At 37.5% G+C, this 24,658-nt stretch overlaps 1 protein-coding gene across 1 annotated transcript in view; it reads right to left on the bottom strand.

Annotated features, from left to right (window-relative positions):
• PPM1L (protein phosphatase, Mg2+/Mn2+ dependent 1L) overlaps positions 1-24,658 on the bottom strand; it is a gene marked incomplete at both ends in the record, with an annotated part of 229,189 nt that overhangs the window by 129,610 nt on the left and 74,921 nt on the right. The window lies entirely within an intron of this gene.

Here is a 24,658-nt window from a genome sequence, read left to right as displayed (position 1 = left end):
GCATTTCTTTCTCAGAAGCATACAGTAGAGATCATAGACATGGTCAAGTTCATTTGTTACTCATGTAGTTGGAAATAACATTATAATATCCTTAATATGAAAATGCTGTTTTGTTTGACTTCTATTCTTTGATATTTCCCTCAAAACACTCTGTCCTCACTATCCTTGAGCAAAATGGAACCAGTTACCCAATAACTAGTGCATCAGGTTTTGAGTTTAAGAAATGTTGGGGACTTAGTGGTTGTTACTGGGGAAGGATTTTTCTACCTGGCATAACTAAATAAAATTAGTTCAGATATGATCTGTTCCTATTAAGCTGAATGTGCAGAGATGTTCCATATTATGATGGAAAGGATCAACTGTGTCTCCTATGTCCTAGATCCAATATTTTGAAAAAGACTCTGTACACTTAAAAGTGAGGCTTCTCTAGGTTCTTCCACTTATCCAATTAATACATCTGTAGTTTCTCCAAATTAATCTGACAAAGGACCCAGTTTTTGACTTAATGATAAAACCCCCAAAATTTATTTGTTGAAACACTAAGCCCTAAAAGTTATGGTGTTTGGAGATGAGTCCTTTGAGAGTTATATAGGTTTAGAAGAGGTCAAAGGGGTGGAACCATCATGGGGGGATTACTATCTTCATAAAACACTAGAAACCTTACTTATATGCCTGCTCAATCACTCAGTCTCTCTAACAGGTGAGAATAAAACAAGAGGGCAGTGGATGTAAACCAGGTAGATTCTCAACAGACACCAAATAATTTAGCACCTTGATCTTGGTGCCTCCAGGAAATGAATGCTTGTTATTTTAGCCTGAGCAAATAAATACAGGTCCCAATTCTGAAGTTTTCCTCCATGGCTCCCCACTATACCTATAAATCTGAATACTATTAAAGATAATTAAACCTGGATATAAGGTCCAACCAAAAGTGGCTTGGAAATTGACTTGGCCCAGTTTCAGCCACATAGGAACCTGCCCAACATCTGCAATAATCTGAAGCCTTCCAGGAAGCTCCCAGACCAGAAGCACACCCATGTAGGTCTCTGGAGCTGGCACACACCCTAGTTTGAGGCATACAGGACCCCACACAACACCAGCAATCTTCAGTCACCCCTTGGAAAGTAGCCTAAAATCTGGGCCCATCCACAAGTGCCTTGGGAACCAGAACTCAGAGAAGATGAAGAGAAATGAATCAAAGATATTCATGAAAACTCAGAAAAGCAAATAAATGTCTTGAGAAACAAAATCAATGGGGAGAAGATTGAAAATTATACTCAAAAGAAGGAAATGAGTTTCAGGATGGAAAAAAATAAACATATACATGAGAAGCAGAGGAGATGAAAAATACTATAGAAAGCTGTAAAGTACAATAATCCAAATAGAAGAGCTACTCAAAGAAGCTGAAGATACAAATTTACAAAGAAGAAAGATGGAAGAAAAAAAGAAATAAACTAAGAAATGAAGAAACAATTCCTAACCGCCCCAAAACCAGAAGGAAAGACAATATAAGAATAATGGGTATTCCACTACGGGAAGAAAGACAAAAAGAACATATTTAAAGAAATAATAGAAAAAAGGTACTCAAAAACTTGGAAATGATATAAATATACAAATCTAGGAAGCTAACAGAACAAAGGGGTACCTAAACAAATTGAGATCAACACCAACATATACAGTGGTGAATTTTCAAGACAAATAAAGGATATTGAATTTTTTGAGGGGGGAATCTATGGATAACCTACAAAGGAACCCAGACCTGTTTGACTTTGGACTTCCCAGAAAAAGCACGACAGGGAAGGAGAGAATGGAATGACATGATCAAAAACTTAAAGATAAAAACTGCCAGGGGCGGAGCAACATGGCGGCGAGGAGACGCTGCGAGTAAGATCTCCCATTAAAAAAAGTTAATAGGGAGGAAAAGCGGCAGGTCCCAGTGAGAACTGGGACACGGAAGATAAACGGACGACTCCAGCAAACTGCCCGAAGAAGAAAGTTGCCATAAAAGAGGACGAGAAGGGAGGGAAGCGCAGAACCCTGCTCCCCTCCCCCGCCCACAGAGGCGGCACTCTCCGACCGGCAGAGACGAGGGAAACAACAAACCAAAACGCCCAACAAGAAAAACGGATGCAGCAAGCGGGACTGTGAGTGGAAAGGAACTATTTCAGCCACCACACCCCGTGAACGGGAGCTGAGGCGAACCCTGCAGGATCCACCGCGGAGGTGAGCTCCACGCGCCATTAAAGAGAGCCCCGCCCACCAGGAGGAGACCAGCACCAGCACACAGCCCCGGCCGCCCGGCGCTCGGATTGCAGCTGCCCAGATCCCCGCGCCTGCGACCTAGGCTTGCGGGGAGACGGCGGAGGCCCTCCCTGAGTGAGCAGGAACAAGGCGCCCAGGCAGGGGAGCGGGATTCAAAAGGCGCCATTCCCGCGCCACTGATCTGGGCTACAGCCCGCGTCCTGGAACTGAGGGCTTTGGAACTGAGGGCTTTGGAACTGAGACCCGGGGCACGAAATTAGGGGCGTGGGTTCCCCACGACGGTGGGGCACAAGGCAGACACAGCACCCCAAAGCCGTTGAGGTGTACCCTACCATCCCCGCTCTGCTCCCTGTCCCACGGGGTGGAAAATCAGCTCCCCAAGGGCTCTAGGAGAGATCTCTGGTGCCACCTAGCGACTTGACCCCAGCACAGGCTACTGAAGGAGCTAGTGGCCAGCTGGGGAGTTAGCCCACACCGGGCCCCTTCTGAACAAGTAGTCTGAGCCCACAGGGAGAGCGAGCACCCACAGCCGGGGCAGACCAGGCGCGCAGAAGAGTGTGCCTGAGACCAGAAGCGCAGGGAGTGTGTCCCACATCACCATTTTAGAACAGGGACATTTCTTCAGTAAAGACTACCTGCAGAAGGCTTCCTCAGGAGCCAGAGGTGAGCGGGGGAAGTTCGCCCACGCCAGACCCCCTCTGGCCTGCAGTCCAAGCCCAGAGGGGAGCAGGAACCCACCGCTGGGGCAGACCAGGCGCACAGGGGAGTGTGTCCCCACATCGGCATTTTAGAACAGGGACCTTTCTCCAGTAAAGGCTGCTTGAAACTGACAGATGACTCCTGGAAGAACCAGAGGGGAACAGAGAAGCCCACCCAAGATGCCGGCCAGTCCCAACAACACAGTGTCCCAACGCATACGGCAAATTAGAAAACAGACAGTAGGGAGGAGAAGAACCACACGCAACCTAGCAACTCTCCAGAGAAAAAGCACACCACAAAAAGAAAGCCAGCCCCCAGATTGCAACGACAATAACTTGGAAGAATTTCTGAGCCTTCCAGAAAGAGAATTTAAAATTGCCGTGATTAAAAAACTGACAGAAGTCATAAAGGAAAACAATGATAAGGGAAAAATAATCAACGATCAGAAGAATGCAATTGAGTCCCTAGAGAGGGAAAACAATGGTCAGAAGAAAGAAATTGAGTCCCTAAAGAGGGAAGTAAAAGAAATGCAGGAGATCAAAGAATTAATGGAAGAACTAAAGAATTCTGGGAAAAGCAATGAAAGCAGAATAGATGAAATGGAAGAACGAATAAGTAATCTTGAAGACACAGAAATAAAAAGAACCAAAACAGAAAAGGAAAGAGAAGTACGAAGGAAAAAGAACGAAGAAAGACTTCGGGAACTATCTGACTCCATGAGGAAAGGAAATATAAGAGTTATAGGAATACCAGAAGGAGAGGAGAGAGATGTAGGAACAGAGAAAATATTCAAAGAGATAATTGAAGAGAACTTCCCAAATGTGAAGAAGGAGCTGAAAATTGATATACAAGAAGCAAGAAGAACACCAAACTTCCACGACGGAAGGAAAAATACAGCAAGACACATAATAGTAAAGCTCCCAAGAATCCAGGACAAGGAAAAAATAATGAAGCTGGCAAGAGGGAAGAAACAGATAACATTCAAAGGAAAACCAATCAGGCTGACATCAGACTTCTCCGAAGAAACACTACGGGCAAGGAGAGAGTGGAGGGACATAGTCAACAGACTCCAAGAAAACAGATGCCAACCAAGAATACTCTATCCCGCAAAGCTCTCCTTCCTCTTTGAAGAAAGAATATGGACCTTCCCAGACAAACAGAAACTCCGGAATTTCATTGCAACTAAACCCCCACTCCAAAAAATACTACAAGGAGTCCTAAAGCCAGAACCTCAGAGCGACGAATAACAATGAAAGAAGGCCAAAAAAAAAAAAAAAGTTATTAAAAGAATAAATAAAATCAAAGGAAAGACAAACACAATGGCAAATACAGCTGTTAACATATCAATATTAACTCTAAATGTAAATGGACTAAACTCTTCAATAAAAAGACACAGAGTTGCAGCCTGGATTAAGAAACAAAACCCAACCTTTTGCTGTCTCCAGGAAACACATTTAGCTACAAAAGATAAAAATAGGCTCAAAGTTAAAGGATGGAAAACAATCCTACAAGCAAATGGACCAAAAAAGAAAGCAGGAACAGCTATACTTATATCAGATAAAACAGATTTCAAACTCAAAAAGATAAAAAGAGACCCCAATGGTCACTACATTATGATCAAGGGGACAATACTTCAAGAAGAAATAACACTCATTAACATATACTCACCAAACGAAGGAGCACCAAAATATATCAGACAACTGTTGTCCTCTCTGAAAACAGACATCAGAGAAAACACATACGTAGTGGGAGACTTCAACACACCACTATCAACAATGGATAGATCAACAAGACAAAAAATAAGTAAAGAAACCAAAGCTCTAAATAAAGACCTAGAGCAATTGGGCTTAACAGACATCTATAGAACACTAAACCCCAAAAAAATGGAGTACACATTTTTCTCAAGCGCACACGGATCATTCTCCAGGATCGATCACATACTGGGGCACAAGACAAACATCAACAGATACACCAAGATTGAAATCATATCAACCATCTTTTCTGACCATGAAGGCATCAAACTAGAAATAAACCATAAAAAGAAGGCAAGGAACTTTCCTACCTCATGGAGACTAAAAACCACACTACTGGAAGACCATTGGACTAATGAGGAGATCAAAGAAGAAATTAAAAAATTTTTTGAATTGAACGACAAGGAGGACACGAATATCCTAAATGTATGGGATGCAGCAAAAGCAGTAATAAGAGGAAAATATATAGCAATAGAAGCTCACATCAAGAAACAAGAAAGAACGCAAAGAAACAACCTAATCTCGAAGCTCAAAGATCTAGAAAAAGAACAACAAAAAAACCCCAAAACCAGTAGAAGAAAAGAAATAATAAAAACCAAAGCAGAAATAAATGAAATTGAAACTAAAAAAACAATCCAAAAGATCAATGAAACCATGAGCTGGTTCTTTGAAAAAATCAATAAAATAGACAAACCCCTAGCCAGGCTCACAAAGGAAAAAAGGGAGAAAGCACAAATAAACAGGATCATCAATGAAAGAGGAGAAATCACAACGGACACAGCAGAAATCAAAAGAATAATCAGTAACTACTATGAACAGTTATATGGAAACAAGTTTAACAATCTAGAGGAGATGGACAAATTCCTACAACTCTACAATCACCCAAAGCTAGATAAAGAAGAAATAGAACACCTAAACAGACCAATTACAATTAGCGAAATTGAAATGGTAATCAAAAACCTCCCCAAAAACAAAAGCCCAGGACCTGATGGATTTACAAATGAATTCTACCAAACATTCAGAGACGAATTAGTGCCTATCCTTCACAAACTCTTCCAAAAAATTGAGAAGGAAGGGACAATACCAAACACATTCTATGAAGCCAACATTACACTAATACCAAAACCGAACAAGGACAACACAAAAAAGGAAAACTACAGGCCAATCTCCCTAATGAACACTGATGCAAAAATCCTCAATAAAATTTTAGCTATCAGAATCCAACAATGTATCCATAAGATAATTCACCACGACCAAGTTGGATTCATTCCAGGGGCACAAGGATGGTTTAACATCCGAAAATCAATCAACGTTATCCAACACATCAACAAAAAGAAATATAAAAACCATATGATAATATCAATAGATGCTGAGAAAGCTTTCGACAAAGTGCAACACCCATTCATGATAAAAGCCCTTGAAATTCTTGGGATACAAGGAACATACCTCAACATCATAAAGGCCATCTATGACAAGCCAACAGCCAGTATCATCCTCAATGGTGAAAAGCTGAAAGCAATTCCATTAAGATCTGGAACAAGACAAGGATGTCCACTCTCACCATTGCTTTTCAATATAATACTGGAAGTCCTAGCCAGAGCAATAAGACAAGAGAAAGACATCCAAGGAATCCAAATAGGAAAAGAAGAAGTCAAACTATCACTATTTGCAGACGATATGATATTATACATAGAGAACCCCAAAAACTCCACAGAAAAGCTAATTCAACTCATCAATCAGTTCAGTAAAGTGGCAGGATACAAAATCAACACGCAAAAGTCAGTAGCCTTCCTATACACAAACAATAAATCTGAAGAAGAAGAAATCAAAAAGACCATCCCTTTTGTTATTGAAACAAAAAAAATCAAATATTTGGGAATAAATCTAACAAAAGAGGTAAAGGACCTATACAAAGAAAACTATAAAACACTGTTAAAAGAAATAGAAGAAGACACAAAGAAATGGAGAGACATCCCCTGCTCATGGATTGGAAGAATAAACATTATTAAAATGGCCATCCTTCCAAAAGCAATATACAGATTCAATGCTATTCCAATCAAAATTTCAATGTCATTCTTCAAAGAAATAGAACAATTATTGATGAAATTCATATGGAATCACAAAAAACCCCGAATAGCCAAAGCTCTCCTGAAAAAAAAAAGAAGGGAATGGAGGCATCAGACTCCCAGACTTCAAACTATACTACAAAGCCATAATCATCAAAACCGCATGGTATTGGAACAAGAACAGACATACAGACCAATGGAATCGAATAGAAAATCCAGAAATAAACCCACAGGTTTATGGTCAACTAATCTTTGACAAAGGAGCAAAGACCATGCATTGGAGCAAAGAAAGTTTGTTCAATAAATGGTGCTGGGAAAACTGGGTCGCTACATGCAAAAGAATGAAGCTTGACCACCACCTCACACCATGGAATATTACTCAGCATCCAAAAAAGATAAACACATGCAATTTGCTGCAACATGGATGGCGCTGGAAGGGATCATGCTCAGCGAAATAAGCCAAAAAGAAAAAGAAAAATACCAGATGGTCTCACTCATAGCAGGAATCTAGAAAACTTAAATAAGGGACCAGGAAATGAATAACTATAAGAAAGTGAAAATCAAAATCAACAAAATACTATGAACCAGAGACACTTTTAGGGGGGCGGGGGCGGGAGGGGAGGGATTGGGGTCAGAATGGGGGGCTGCAATTGTATGGGGAATATAACAATAAAATTTATAAAAAAAAAAAAGAAAATAAAAACATATAAACCAAAAAAAAAAAAAGAAAATAAATGTCTAGGGCCTCCCTGATCGTGAAGGGGTTAAAGTTTCAGCACTATCAAGCTATCAGCAGCCACTGGGGCATGAGTCCCGATCCTCAGCCATGGAGGTGACCCACATGGTGCAGCAAACCTCTCTTGTCTTTCCCACTGCTCCTATTAGCAGTGTATTTCAGTAGATCTGCCTGTTCTGTTCCCCACTCTGTCTTTGGTGAATCTTCTCACCTCCTGCATCTCTGGGCTACACCCCAGTTCTTGTATGCATAAACAAATAAAAATAAGTCTTTTAAAATAAAAAAAAAAAGATAAAAACTGCCAACCAAGAATACTATATCCTGCAAGACTCTCCTTTAGATATAAGGGAGAAATAAAGACCTTCTCAAACAAACAAAAACTGAAGGAGTTTGCAAAAACAAGACATGCTCTCAAAGAAATATTGAAAGGAACACTAGTATCTAACCAAATGAAAAGCAAAAAAAAATTATGAAATAGATGTGACCACAAAACTGAAGACAAAATGGTAGCAGTGTACTTTCATATATTAAAAATCATGGTAAAAATGGTTTAAACTCACCAATCAAAGACACAGTATAGTTGATTGGATTAGGAAACAGACCCAACCTTCTGCTGCCTCCAGAATATACCTGAGCTCAAAATATAAATACTGGCTTCAGCCTCCCCTGGTGGCGCAGGCAGTTGAGCGCCATGCTGTGATGCTGTCGCAGCCTCTGCAGCACCGGTTTGATCCCAGCTGACAGGTGAGGGTCCCACATGGCGGGGCAGACCTCTCCTATCTCACCCGCTGCTCCTCTCAGCAGTGTATTTTGTCAGTCTGCCTGTTCTGTTCCCCACTCTGTCTCTGGTGAATCCTCTCACCCTCCTGTGCATCTGTCCTGTACCCCAGTTCTTGTATAAATAAATAAAAAATAAATATTTAAAAAAAATAAATACTGGCTTAAGGTAAAGTAAACAATCCCATAAGCAAATGGGACCCAAAGGAAGGCAGAGATAGCTATACTTATGTCAGAAAAAAACAGATTAATAGTTAAAAATGTAACAAGATAGAGGGATGGACATAATGATTAAATAAGCAATATATACTCAAAAAAAAAAAAGAAGCACCAAAATACATTAGAAACTACTATTAACTCAGAAAATAGTTACTGGGAAAAAAAACACATATGTTGTAGATGAAGACTTCAACCCATCACACTCACCAATGCACAAATCAATGAGAAAATATGAATAGGGACATAACAGATTTTCAAAAAGAATTAGACCTTATGGACATAATAGACAAATAGGACATTACAAATAAATATGTATAATAATATTAATATATATGTATACATATATGTATTTACATACATATATATTTTCCCAAATACATATGAGACATCCTCCAAGCTGACAACATGTAGGGCCAGAGACAACTATCAAAATTCATGAAGACTGAAATGCAAGTATCTCCTTACACCAAAAAGTTTTCAAACAAGAAATGATTACAAAAGGAAAGCAGGGGACAACTACAATATGTAGAGACTGAACAACAGACTACTAGAAGATCACTGGGTTAATAAAACCAAAAAATACCTTGAAACAAATGACAATGAGGACACACCCTTATAAAACCTATGGGACACAGCAAAAACAATAAAAAAGGGAAGTATATAGCAATACAAGCCTGCATCAAGCAACAAAAAAATAGCCCAAATAAACAACATTGTCTCCACCCTCCATCTATAAGGAGAAAAAAAATTTCAAAAACCAGTAGAAGGAAAAATATAATAAATATTAAAACAGAATTAAATGAAATAGAAATTAAATAGACTCTCCAAATATTAAAAATCAAAATATTAAAAATTGATGAAACCAAAAGTGGGTTCTTTGAAAAAATAAACAAAATAGATAATCATCAAGCTAGGCTCATTAAGAAACATATGGAGAAAACTCAAAATAAATAGAATCAAAAATGAAAGAGAAGAATTTGCAACACACACAACAGTAATTCAAAGGATAATAAGAAATTATTATGAGCATTTATATGCAAACAGTTCAACAGACTAGTGTGATGGACAAATTCATATACAATCATCTAAGACTGAATAGGGAAGAAATAGAAACCTGAACAAATCAACCAAAAACAAGGAAATTGAAACAGTAATTAAAAACACTCCCAAAGAACAATTGTCCAGGGCAAGAGGGATTCACAAGCGAGTTTTACCAAACTTCAAAGATGGAACTAACATCTATCCTGTTGCAACTCTTTCAAAAAATTGAGAAGGGGGCCTCCCCTGGTGGCGCAGCAGTTGAGTGCTGGGCTGCGAAGCTGCCTGCAGCCTCTGCAGTGCCGGTTGGATCCCAGGCCACCGGCGAGGGTCCCACATGGCGTGGCGGGCCTCTCCTGCCGCCCGCTGCTCCCCTCAGCAGTGTGTTTCGTCAGTCTGCCTGTTCTGTTCCCCGCTCTGGCTCTGGTGAATTCTCTCACCCTTCCGCTTCTGACTGTACCCAGTGCTTGTATAAATAAATAAATAAATCTTAAAAAAAAAAAAGAAAAAAGTTGAATGAGTTATTTAAAAAAAAAAATTGAGAAGGAAGTAATATTTCTAACATATTTTACAATGCAGTTATGCTAATACCAAAACCAAATAAAGACAACAGAAGAAAACTATAGACGAATTTCCCTCATGAAAACAGATGCAAAAATCAATAAAACTTTATTTTATATATTTTTTTAAGATTTATTTATTTATTTATACAAGCACAGGGTACAGTCAGAAGCACGAGAGGGTGAGAGAATTCACCAGAGCCAGAGCGGGGAGCAGAACAGGTGGAAGGACTGAAGTACACTGCTAAGGGGAGCAGCAGGTATGGCAGGAGAAGTCTGCGCGCCCTGTGGGACCTTCTCCGGTGGCTGGGGATATAACTGGTGCTGCAGAGGCTGCGGGCAGCTTCGCAGCCCAGTGCTCAACCACTGCGCCACCAGGTGAGGCCCCTCAATAAAACTTTAGCAAACTGAATGCAACAATGCATTAAAAGCATTATACACCATAATCCACGTGGGATTTATATCAGGAACACATCGATGGTTTAACATTCGAAAAATAATCAATTTAATTTACTATATTGACAAAAAGGATGATAAAACCATTTGATCCTATCAATAGATGTTGAGAAAGCATTTGATAAGATTCAGCATCCATTCATGACGAAAACCCTTGAAAAACTGGGTATAAATGGGACATATCTTCACATAATAAAAGTCAACATAGAAACAACAATTGTTGGTGAGGCTGAAGATTAAAAGGAATCCTTGTACATTTGATGAAAATGTAGACTGATCCACCCCCTATGAAAACAACGGAGATTCCTCAAATATTAAAAATAGAATTATAGTATAGCAATTACAATTCTCATTATCTTCCTGAAGAATAAAAATCAGTAATTCAAGTTTTTAAACTATTTTTTCTATTTTGCTTTGCAAGTGTACATATAGTCCTTTCTGCCTTACAAAAAATTAATATTTTGTTTTCATTTGGTAAATGCGCTCGTATGTTCATTGTAGTTCTATTTACAATAGCCGAGTTATGAAAAAAAAATCTATATGCCCATCAACATAGCAGTGGGTTAAGAAGAAAGAAATGGTATACTATGGAATATACAATGGAATACTACCCAGCTATAAAAAAAAAAGTGAGCCATTTACAACAACATGGGTTGAAATGAAGGGTATCATGCTGAGTGAAATAAGTCAGAAGCAAAAAGACAAATAGTAGGTGATTTCGCATAATAAAGAGGGGGGAAAACACAAAGTAACTGACAAAACTAAACCAAAACATACCCTAGAAATATGACTGCAGAGTGAAGGCTATTAGAAGTGTGGGGACATGGGTGGAAACAGAAGAGGGGAGGAGACCCAACGGCCTAGGATAAATGACTATGGGTGATTTCATGGGTGGTGTGGTAAAATACCTTTGAGGCAGTGTGAACTTTTCCCCTAAATCACTGTAAATTAACATGACCTTGGTAATGAAATAAACAAATAAATAAATAAATGAAACAGGAGTAGAGGCATCAGTCTATGTAACAATAGAGAGTAAAAGACCATGGGTAAACAAGATGGGATTATATCCTGCAATCTGTAAATGTAACACAATGTTAACTCACCAGGATAAAGTATGAAAGCTCTTTATTTCAAACCGTAAAAAGTAAAAATGAAGAAGAAGACTATAGCACAAATGATGGAACAGAAAAGCCTGGGGGAAAATCTGAATCCAGCAGAACTCCTTAATTTCCCTGATAAAGAATTTAAAGCAATAGTTATAACGACAGCTGTCAAAATAAGAAAAATGATTGATGAACAGAACAGGAATATAATAAGGATAGAGAAATGTGAGACTACTTCAAATGAAAATGATGGACTAAAAGAATACCATAATTGAAATAAAAAAATATAATGGAGTACCTCAAGAACAGACAAAGGCACGCGCACGCGCGCACGCACCACACACACACACACACAAAACCAAAAGAATGAAAACAGAGGGCCTCCCTGGTGGTGCAAGGGGTTAAGCACAGTGCAATGAAGCTATAGGTAGCCTCTGCAGCACAAGTTCGATCCCCAGCCAGCCAGGGAGCTACTCACATGGTGCAGCAGCCCTCTCCTGTCTCGCCGCTGCTCCTCTCAGTAGTGTACTTTGGTCAGTCTGCCTGTTCTGTTCCCCACTCTATCTTTGGTGAAGCCTCTCACCACCCACATCTCTGGCCTGTACCCCAGTTCTTGTATGCACAAATAAATAAATCTTTAAAAAAAGAATGAAAACAATGTAAGAGCTTATTGGGTTGAATTAAAGAGAAACAATGCCCATATTATTCAGGGGGTGAGGGGGGATGAGGGAGAAAAAGGGATAGAAAATTGAAATAAATACTAGCCAAGAATATCACAAGTATCTGGAAAGAACCAGCTATCCTAATCCAAGATGTCCAGGAGCCCCAAACAGAAATAAATGCAGATGTGTCCTAAGAGAAGTTATAAGCAAACTGCTTAAATTGCATACTGACAACATCCACAGAAAGAAGAGTAACATAGAAAGGAGTACCTATTAAATTACACATAGAGTATTCAGTGGAAAACTTTCATGAAAGAAATGAATGGCAGGGCATATTTAAAGCCCTCAAAGAAAAAGATTTCCAACATAGAATACTTCTAGACTGTCAATTAAAAGCGAAGGAGGGATAGAGAGCTTCACAGAAAAACAACAGATAGATAATGCATCACCTGGACTTCAAAGAAACACTATAGGACCAATATAAATAATAACAAATTTTATCTAGAAAATGAGAATTTTATTTAGAAAATTTTATCAAATAATGGGAATAAATGGAACCTATCTAAATATTATAAGAACCATATTTGACAATCACATAGCCAACCTCATACTCAACAGCCAAAAGGTGAAAGTATTCTCACAAGGCAGGGATATCCAGGATCAACACTGTTTTTCAACATAATTTTGGAAGTCCTAGCTGAAACAATTCGGAAAGAAAAAGACGTAAAAGGAATTCAAAGTGGGCCTCCCTCGTGGCGCAGGCAGTTGAGCGCCGCACTGTGCAGCTGTCTGCAGCCTCTGCAGGGTGGGTTTGATCCCGGCCAGCCAGCGAGAATCCCACAGGGCACAGCAGACCTCTCCTGTCTCACCCACTACTTCCCTCAGCAGTGTATTTTGTCAGTCTGCCTGTTCTGTTCCCCGCTCTGTCTCTGGTGAATCCTCTCACCCTCCCACACATCTGGTCTGTGTCCAGGTTCTTATATAAATAAATAAATATTTAAAAAATAAAAAAAAAGGAATTCAAATCAGAAAAGAAGAAGTGAAACTGTCACTGATCACAGATGACATGTTAATATACTTAAAAAAACAAAATATTCTACAAAAAAAATTCTAGAAATAATAAATGAATACAGTAAAATGGCAGAATGCAAAATCAATACACAAAAATTGGTGAAATTTCTATACGCAAAAAGTGTATCGGAATAAAGGGGAAAAGGAGTACAGTTCCATTTACAATCACATCAAGAAAAATGAAACACCAGGAATAAACTTAACAGTTGGTAAAGGACCTATACAATGAAAATCTACAAAATTCTTTTAAAGGAAATAAAATAACACACAAACAAATGGAAAGATATCCCCCTGCTCCTGACTTAGAAGACGTAATATCATTAAAATGGCCATATTGGGCCTCCCTGGTGGCACAGGGGTTAAAGATAGCACTATCAAGCTATCGCCAGCCAATGCAACATGAGTTCAATCCCTGGGAGGCCAGGGAGCACCTATATGGCTCAAAGACCTCTCTTGCCTCGCCCACTGCTCCCCTACGTAGTGTATTTCAGTAGCTATGCTTGTTCTGCTCCCTGCTCTCTCTGGTGAATCCTCTCACCTGCCCCCCCTGCTATGCCTCTGGCTTACACCTCAGTTCTTGTATGCATAAATAAATCTTTAAAAAGCAGAAAAAAATATAATGTCCATATCACCCAAAGCAATTTACAGATTTAATCAATACCTCCCTAAATATCAATAACTTCATTTACAGAAGTAGAACAATTATCACATTAATAAGGAGGCACACAAGACCCCAAATAGTTAAAATAATCTTGAGAAAAAATAAGAAAAATGGAGGTACCATACGTCCTGATTTCAAACTATATTACACAGCAATAGTAATCAAAACAGCATGGAACAAAAACAGAGTAAAACTTATATAAATATGGACAGTTAATCTTTGATGAAGGAGCTATAGCCATACAATGAAGAAAAGATAGCTTTTTAAATAAATGGTGCTGGGATAGATACTTGCCAAAAAGAAGGCACAATTAAATCCATAAAAATAATTAACTCAAAATGAATTAAACACTTTGATTTAAGAATTGAAACCATAAAGTAATTGATAAAAAATATAAGGGACACACTATGAGACATCTACGAAAAAAATATATTGGGTTGTCAGAAATGTCATAACACATTTTTGCTTGAAAAACAGAAAAAAATATGTCATGACTTTTCCAATAACCCAATATTTGGGAATACTACTCCAACAGCAAGGAAAACAAAAGCAAAAATAAACAAGTTGGGACTACATCAAACTTAAAAGAAACCATCACAAAAACAAAAAGGCAACCTACAGCGTGGGAAAAAATATATTTTTTTAAAAGATTATTTATTTATACAAACACTGGGTACAGTAAGAAGCGCGCGGGGTGGGGGGTGTGTGTGAGAGAGAATTCACCAGAGCCCGACGGGAGAGAAGAGCAGGCAGACGAAATACACTGCTGAGGGGAGCAGCGGGAGCTACAGGAGAGGTCTGTGTGCCATGTGGGACCCTAGCCGGTGGCCGGGGATCGAACAGGCGCTGCAGAGGCTGCAGGCAGCTTGCAGCACAGCTCTCAACCGCTGCGCCGCCAGGGGAGGCCCCCAAGGTGGTTATGTTGAGTGAAGTAAGTCAAAAAGTAAAAGACAGATATCGGTTGGTTTCACTCATCTGTGGAATATAAATGCCAAAAGAAAACACTGTTTGATGTGCAAACAGTAGTAGGAATAAAACTTGAACTTGACAGCGGAAGATAATGGTGACCAGAAGGAACAGGGGAGAGGATGTAGGGGTTGGGGGAAGTAGGCAGATTGGGTATTCGGCATGGTTGGTTTTGTGGTGGGAAAAAGAGAAAACAGACAACAACAACAATGATGATGATGATGAATAGAGAAGAGCAAGAAAAAGATAGATGAGATAGATAATGAATGGAGAGAGCAAGAAGTCACACAATGGTGTCTGTGCGTGTTTGTGTGTGTCTGGGGGGGCGGGTAATGGAGGTAATTTGATTGCTAAAATGTATCCTGCCACAAAGTCTCAAAAGAGAATAAGAAATTCAAGTCATGATTTAAAAGAGGAAAGTATGAGATATTTTGAGACTCTCAAGTAATGTATAGTCAGATTTTCTATTACCAAATATCTGTTTCCCTTTCAAAAATAGTTGGAACTAGGGCCTGCCCGGTGGCGCAGTATGTTGAGCACCGCGCAGTGAAGCTGTTCGCAGCCTCTGCAGTGCGGGTTCCATTCCAGGCCGACCAGGGACAAACCCACATTGCGCGGCAGATCTCTCCTGCCTAACCGGCTGGCTCCCCTCAGCAGTGTCTTTGGTCCGTCTGCTTGTTTTACGCTTTGCTCTGTGTCTGGTGAATTCTCTCACCCTCCCGTGCCTCTGACCTGTACCCCGGTTCTTGTATAAACAAATAAATCTTAAAAAAAATTGTTAGAACTAAAAAAAAAAAAATAAGAAAAGAGGCAGACACTGGATTAAGGGTCTACAACAAGAAGAAAAAACATTAATATATATGTGTCAAATGATGGCACACTGACATATATAAGAAAACTATAATAATAACAAATTAAGAGATACTGATAACACAATAATCTAGGACTTTAATAACCAGACTATGCAAAAAAAATACATGTATTTCTTCTTCAAGAACAAACTTTTCATTTTCTTTATTGGTACCTGATAACATACTATTTCTTTATAAATATGTTAAATGGTTTATAAAGTGCCTTTGTAACAAGAAATTGGTGTTTGATTTTAATATTCACATTTTTTATTTTGGCAAAAAGTATTATCCTCCTTTTTCAAGTTGAAAAAGAGATGGTACACATACTTCTTAGTTTCTTGCTATCTCTACTTTCTGTTTATTTTTCTTCTCTAAAGGCTAAAAAGTAGACAGTTCTGTTTCAAAATTACTTCCTTTTCAGAAATAAAACATGCTTGAAATCTGACTGCATGTGGAACAGTTCAAATTTAACCTAAAAATTTGAGTTCAACAAATGGTACTGGCATAATTGGTCATATCTTTTATAAAAATTAAGTTGAACAGATAACATACTCAAAATGTAAAGTTATAAAACTTTAAGGAGTAGCACAAAAAATATAAAGAATAAGTTCCAGGGATCTAATGTGACTATAGTTAGCAATACTGTATTACTTAAAAGTGGCTAAGAGAGCAGATCATAAATGTTATCACTAAATAAATGTGAGGTTTACAGAGGTGTTAAGTGACCTTGTTGTGATAATCATTTCATAAAATATGTGAGTAGCAAATTATCATATTGTATACCTTAAACTTACACAATGCTTTGTCAAGTATATCTCAGAAATAGGAAAACATGTTTACTATTAGAAATATTTATACAATATGCAAAAATTAATTGAAAGTGGACCATAGACCTAAATGTAAGAATTACAACTATAAAACTTTAAAAGAAAACATTGGAGTAAATTAGTGACCTTAGTTCAGGCAATGAATTCTTAGTTACAACACCAAAAGCACATAAGATATGGAAACAAAAAGATAAACAGTACTTCACTGAAATTTAGAAAAACCTTTGTGCTACAAGTGATATCATCACGTAAGTGAAAATAAAGAAAAACCAAAGAAGCTTAGAAATTATCTGCAAAATATATATAAAACAGATATCTGCAAAATAAGAAGATAAATAATTTAATTTTTAAAGGGACAATGAATTTAAATAGACATGTATCTAAAAAGACATAACATGTTCCTTTTGTTTGCTTATTAGAGAGATATATTCCCATTAGGGAAATGTTTATTAAAATCACAAATGAAATATCACTACATACTTATTAGAGCAGCTAAATTGAAAAAAAAAAAGTAGTGGTTATAACATTTCTGGCAAAGGACACAGAGACAGGATGACAGGATTACTCATTCTGTGCTGGAATGTATGCTAGAATGTAAAATGCTACATGTATTTTGGAAAGGAGTATAGGAGTTTCTTATAAAATTAAATGGGTGTATCACACATGACATAGCAATTGTACTCTTGGGCATTTATTCTACAGAAAATAAAACTTATGTGACACAAAATCTGTATAAATGTTCATACCAGTTTTATTTGTATTATCTAAGACTGAAGACAATTTAAATGCCCTTCCAAAGGGTGAATGGTTAAATAAAAGTACTACTCAGTAATAAAAAGGAAATGAACTATGGATATACACAATTCGGGTATGTCTCAAGGTAATTACAATGAGTAAAAAGGGCCAGTACCAAAAGACTACATACACAATTATCTTAATAAAAATTTCAATTAAAAATCATGCATGTCAGATTCATGTATTCTTATAAACATCTTTGAAGTAAGGAAGATGTCTCCAGCCTGTAGAACTAGTTGTTCTTTATCATGTGTTAAGGACTAAAACATAAACAGTTCCTAAGCACTAACATTTACCCAAACAACAATAAGAATTCCATTTGTATATTTTTCAAGGTTTAGTCTTGTTTGTTTGACAGGGAGTGAAGGTGGGGGTGGGGCTGGGGTGGGGTTGGGGTAGGGGGTGTGGGAGGTTGATGTTCCATGCTCTGCTTGGTCAGGTGAGCAGACTCACACTGCTGCTGGTAGTCATGGTAAAACAGCCAGACAGATTCTCAGGCTGTGTATTCATTTTGCCCCTGGCCCATTCGTAAGGGGCTTCCCAATGTCCCAAAGCTTAATGGCTCTCCAGTTTTTGTCCAAAATCTTATATAAAAAAAATATTAGAAATGGCCATCCACTCTCATAGTCCCCAATGACTTGCAGCTTTCTGTGGATTTTTGTTGCCAGGTCCTCCTGCATCTTCCCTTTGCTCTGCTGGCCCTGCTGGATCACCTGACCTACCTCCAGGGTGACCCGATCCCAGCACAGCTTGGCCTGCTCTTGGTGATCAGCTGCTGTTTGTTCTGACCAGCGGCCCATTTTTTGGAAGTCCACACTGTTTGTCTCTGAGCCATTTAGATGGCCTACTTTGTCTTGGTCTCGATGGCTATGAGGTCCTTCTTGAGAATCATCATCACTGTCTCCTGGCTGCTCTTGGCCAGGGTGGACAGTTTGTGCCATGGCTCCAGGGCAGCTGCTCCAGACCCAGCCCAGCAATGCGACCTATATAATATTCTTGAAATGCCAAATATGGAAAACAAACTAGTGGTTGCCAGGAGTTGGGGAGGTTATGAGGAGAAAGGAACTATGACAAAAAAGGGTAACACAAAAGAGATTTTATGTTGATGGAAAAGTTCTATCTTGACTGTGATGTGATCACAGGAAACTACACCTGAGATTACACTGCACAGAACCACACACATACACTAATCACAACCGAATGCATATAAAACCAGTGAAATCTGAATGATTACTGTGGATTATATTAATTTCCTGATTATGATATTTTACTACACATAAAAAAATGTTCCTATTGGCGAAAAGGAGTATTATTTCTGTATTATTTATTATAGCTGAATGTGAATCAACAATTATTTTTAAAAAATATATTCATTTTTTTCAGATTCAAACAGACATATAATGAAAAACAGGAAAAATAGACAAAAAACTTGATGGTTTACGTAGATGAAAAAATATTTTCAGATATGCAATGATTATTTTTGTATATTTGCTGTTACTGTGATTATGGTATATATTTTACAGAGTCTCACCCTCAAATTACCAAAGGTGATGTCCAGTATAGTTATCTGCAACTACAAAAAGAAACTTGAAATAAAAAGTGCATGTTAGATGAAGTTGTGAGGTAAAGATTCTATTAAGGAGATGAAATTCAAAATTTTAAGACTTTATTCCTATAAAAAGGAATAATGATAATACATACTGAATGATTATAAAAATCTCAGCTTCTTTAATTAGAAAGTCAAATACTTAATAATAGATTAAAAACCGAGTGTAAAATATTCTACATTAAGAATGTCAATGATACGGCAATATATTTATAGACTATTTTAGCTGATTATATATCCATGACAAAAACATCATAACTGAGTTTGTTCCTATGTGTCACTGACCTATGTCATGGGAACTTATTAAATGTTTTGGCAGAGACAGTGGTTATCCATTGAATGCTGAACGTCCCCTTTTCCATGTGTAGGGTAAATAGTTTTCAGGTTTTTCTGCCCTCCCACCATTAGGCTTGCCCTGCCTGATGGGGCACCTGCAGTTGTTACATTGTTGTAAGCTGACATGTTTACTTCTGTGGGCCATGGGAGGAGAACTGAGATAGTCACCAAGAAAAGAAAGAAGCAGGAGAGGCAGGAGAGAAGAGAGAAAAAGGCCAGAGAAGCCCAGAGTGAAGACTTGTGTGGGGCCTAGAGGCCTGTGGACCTCCTGGCCCCCCAGCACCCCTGCCTGGTGTGTACCTTGTTGCTGCACTACATGTAAAGCTCAATAAAAACCTGAGAAAGCCACCGGGGGCTCCAGAACTCTTCCTTTACCCGGTCTGCTTGGATCATAAAACCTGCTCTGTAGCCATCCTGCCCATACACCATGTTAATGTTCCCCTGCCCACCAAAGAGGAAACTCCATTCCCAACCTTTACTGCAACCAGATATGGCCATGTGACTAAGTTTTGGCCAGTGGATAGCATGTGTCATATGTTAGTTTGTTGACACCTTCCTTGAAAGACTACTCTGATGATGAAAGGTTTGTTTTTGTTTTTTTTTCTTTCTCTGAGTTCAAGATTCTCTGAACACATCCATATCTGCTAGGTGGGTAGGAAAGGAAATAAAATACAGGAAAAAAAATGAGTGGAAGATTTGGAAAAAAAATAATTAAATCGAACTCACCCAAATTCTACCAACAATAATACAACAGGTACTATTTTACTGAGTGCCTAGTATGTACCTAGCATTGTGTTAAATTATCTATTTTTATCTCTGAAATAACACTCAGAGAATATAAGGGCCTGGAATCTGAGGAGACATAACTCTTTCTGCCAAGGGATTCCCCCATTTCCTCTCCTCTGTATCACAGTGGGCCTCAGACAGTCTCTAGGCTGAGACCTTAAATGTCACATAGTATTTTTAATCCATACTCTGTCACTATGAATCTTGGAATAAATTCCATTTATACACAGAGAGAAAATAATCTACTTTAAGTACTACCTATAGAACTTCAAAAATAGCCTACAGTCGCAGTCATACACTCAGGTCACCCAGTTAGTATCAGAAAGAGGATTTAAAACCAGGTTTTTCAAGCTCCGAAGCTTACACTATAATTTATTTTCCTATACCACAACTCTTAGTAATATGAACAGCAGTGCTTCAAATTTAATTTTAGATGTTTAAAAGTGTAACTTTTATAAATGGCTTGCACTTCCGTTTTAATAATTTGTGCTATAAGGACTAGGACAGCCAGAAATTATTTTTTTTTTCAGAATTACTGCATAATACCCAGCGAAATTCCTTTATAAGCAAAACTCTAAGTGTAGTAGAAGCTAAAAACTACTCTGGAAAAATGGAGTGAAGGGTAGTCTAAATATCCTTTGCTCTGAGTTATATGAAAGAGCCAATATTGAAAGAGCCAATATTTAGGCAGAGAAGAAAAACACATATACTTTATTTTACTTAGTGAGTTTAAAACTAGGCCATATCTTATTTTTCTGTCCCCAAAGTGCTTAATTTAGAATAGGATTTAAAAAACAATCCTCCACAGGCCAGCTTTGACCCTTCCAGTTGACATCTTGACATCAAACCCTTGTGACAATCTGGAACAACTGATAATAGCTTTGGGCATTCAAACTATCATGCAGTATGGAAAGTCAAATTTGAACAAATGTATTTTAATACTGAAGAAAGTCTTTTTTTATATCAGCCTTAAAAGAGAAGAGGAAAAATAAGAGAAAATTAAGTTGCTAGCCCAATCTCCATCCCCATCAAAAGTGAAGACAAATCTTGTTCACAGTTCTTTCCACCATCACCTTCCATCTCAAGGCAATGTGCGTGTGAAATGCTTCTGCTCTAATTACAGAGGCATTCCTTGCATTTTCTACTTATTTTTTCCAAAATCCTTCACTATTTACCATTACACTATCTATAAAATCATATTACTCCATAATCTGATCTCTGATATCCTGAAATTAATCTCTATAAATGTAGTTTTCCATAGTGTTTGTTGAGTCCTATCTGTAAGACTATGGCTAAGTTCCATGATGGTTCTTAATAAGCAACCTCCGCAAGTTTACTTTTAAGAAGCTTCTCTAAAAAAGAAAGAAAGAAAGAAATGCCAGAATTCTGGAAATTCCAGGCTGACTCATAATATGTAGATTCAAATTTCAAAGACCAGATTGTTAAGTTTCATTTCTGTCCTTATGCACACTGGGAGAATTCCAGGTTCAAATACATTGTAATAAGCAAGTGGTCGCAACCAGGCTTCCTATTGTTTCTAGAACATACAGGTGGTCTTAGGGAACCAAGTGCAAATGGGATTCAACAAAAACTCCCAAAAATGGTTAGATGCATATCCCGCCAGCAGAAAAATTTAATAAATACTTCAATTTCAATGCATTCTTAAGACTATGCTTAGTAAATATTTTATGGTGTTTTCCAAAGCCATTGCCAAAGGAAACATTTAAAAGGTACCAATGGAAAACAAGATTGGGAAATACCACTAATCATATGTTCCTATTGGAGATCACTCATCAGAAGATGAAATGTTCTGGTAAAAGTCCTCTTGAAAAGAAATTGATTTATCTTCACTTAAGGTAACAGAAAGCTTATTTGCAACTCTACTTTCATATCCATGGGAGCTACTCTTCTTTACCCCATGATTTTTATGCATCATGTTTTTTCATCAGGATTACTAAGGAAACTTGAATAGGAAAGATGCATAATTTCAGGTTTATTTTTGTTGATATTTAGGAAGAGGTCTACCAAGGGGACTCCCAAACTAATATTCATTACTTTGGCAAACTTGCCATAGCCCTGAGCTATGCCAAGGTCTAGCAGTGAGTTCAAAACTGAATTTTCCACATGGCAAAGAGATTCCAAATTTCACAGTGCTTCACATTAATCAGAATCATAAGTATAACTTTACATATAAAGGGAGAAAAAGTAGGACAAATAAAACAAAATCAGTAGAAAGAAGAAAATAATAAAATTAAAACAGAAAAAAATGAAATAGAAACAAAAAAACAGTTCAAAATAGCAATGAAACCTAGAGCTAGCTCTTAGAAAAGAAAATCAAAATTGATAAATGCTTAATTAAGCTTACTGAAAAAAAACATAAAATACAAATAAGAAGAATCATTGAAAGATACAGGGCCTCCCTGGTGGCACAGCAGACCTCTCCTGCCTCACCCACTGCTCCCCTCAGCAGTGTATTTCAGTAGATCTGCCTCTTCTACTACCACTCTCTCTGGTGAATCCTCTCACCCCCTATACCTCTAGCCTGTACCCCAGTTCTTGTATGCATAAATAAACAAATCTTTAAAAAATAGAAAGATACAAAATTCTCCCTATACACAAAAACGCAAGGGTTGTAAGAGACTACTATGAATATCCATATGCAAACAACCTAAACAACCTACAAGAAATGGACAAATAGAATCATATAAATGTCAAAGACTAATCCAGGATGAAACATGCAGCTTCAACAGGTCAATCATAAACACAGAAATCAAAAGACTTCCTAAGAACAAAATGTCAAGACCAGATGGCCTTAATTGTGTATTCTACCAAGCTTTTGAAGATCTAATACCAGTTTCCTCAAAATTACTGAGGTGAAAAAGCTCCCAAACACAGTTCATGAGGTCCCCAAACCGGATATGAACAGCACACAAAAAAAGAACAGTATAGACCAGTATCTTTGATGACTACAGATTCAAGAATTTTGAAAAATATCTCGACTAATCAAATAGAGCAAAATTTTAAGAGAATAACTCACCATAATCAAGTAGGATTCATTCCAGTGGTGCTAGGGTAACTCAACATACACAAATCAATCAATGAAATTCATTGCATGAACAAAAACAAAGGTAAAAATCACAAAAACATTTTTATAGATGTTGAAAAGCATTTGATTCAACACCCATTTATGACAAAAACTCTTAATGAAATGGGAATAAAAGGAAAGTATTTCAACATAACAAAGATCATCTAGGATAATCCCATAACGAACACAACACTCAATGGTGAAAAACTGAAAGCATTTCCTTTAAGATAAGGAAAAAGTCAAAGATACCCACTCTCACCATGACTGCTCAACATAGTATTAAAAGTGCTAGTCAGGCAAGAAAAAGAAATAATAAGAAACAACTTAGAAAAGTAGAAGTGAAACCATCACTAATCACAGGTATAATAAACATATGAAATCCAAAAGACTCTACCAAAAACTACTAGAAATAATAAATGAATACAGTAAAGTATAGGACAAAAAATCAATACAGAAAAATGGGTTGTGTTTTTATACACAAACAATGAATTAGAAGAAAGAGAAATTAAGAAAACAATCCCATTTATAATTATGCCAAAAAATGAAATTCCTGGTCATAAAATTAACAAAGGAGGTAGAGTATCTATATCATCAAAATTACCAGACTCTGTCAAAGGACATTAAAAAGTCACAAAGAAATGAAAATATATCCTGCATTCGTGGACTGGAAGAACTAACATTGTTAAAATGGCCATATTAACTAAAGCATTTTAATAGAATCAATTGCAAATACTTATCAAAATTTCAGTAATACTATGAGGAAATAGAACAAAAAAGTATAAAATTTTTATGGAACCACAAAAGACCCCAAATAGCCAAAGTAATCCTAAGAAAAAAGAACAAGGGAGGTATCAAATACCGTGGCTTCAAACTATACTACACGTCAACAATAACCTAAATAGTATATGGCATTGGAACAATAAAAGAAAGACAGATCAATAAAATAGAATAAAGAGCCCATAAATAAACATACAAATATGCATTGTTAATCTTTCACAAAGAAACCATGACCATAAAATGGAGCAGGAAACACCTCTTAATAAATGGTATTGATAAATATGGACAGTATGTGAAACTGTATCATTACTTAACTCCATACTTAAAAAGTAACTCAGAGTGGATTAAAGTGTGGGATAAAATACTGGTAACTCACAAAAACATAAAATAAAACATAGAAGATGCATCTCTGGACAACAACCACAGAAATGTATTCATCTCCAATGCCAACGGGAAAAAAAGCAAAAAATGAGCAAATGGACTGTATGAAAGTAGGAAGCTCTTTATTTATTTTTTACTATTTTATTTTATGTAATTCTTACACCATTTTTCATTTTTGCACAAAGTA

The sequence above is a fragment of the Talpa europaea genome (assembly GCF_964194135.1).
Source record: "Talpa europaea genome assembly, chromosome: 4".
In the NCBI taxonomy this organism is placed as follows: Eukaryota; Metazoa; Chordata; class Mammalia; order Eulipotyphla; family Talpidae; genus Talpa; species Talpa europaea.
This window is presented reverse-complemented; position numbering and strand designations above follow the sequence as displayed.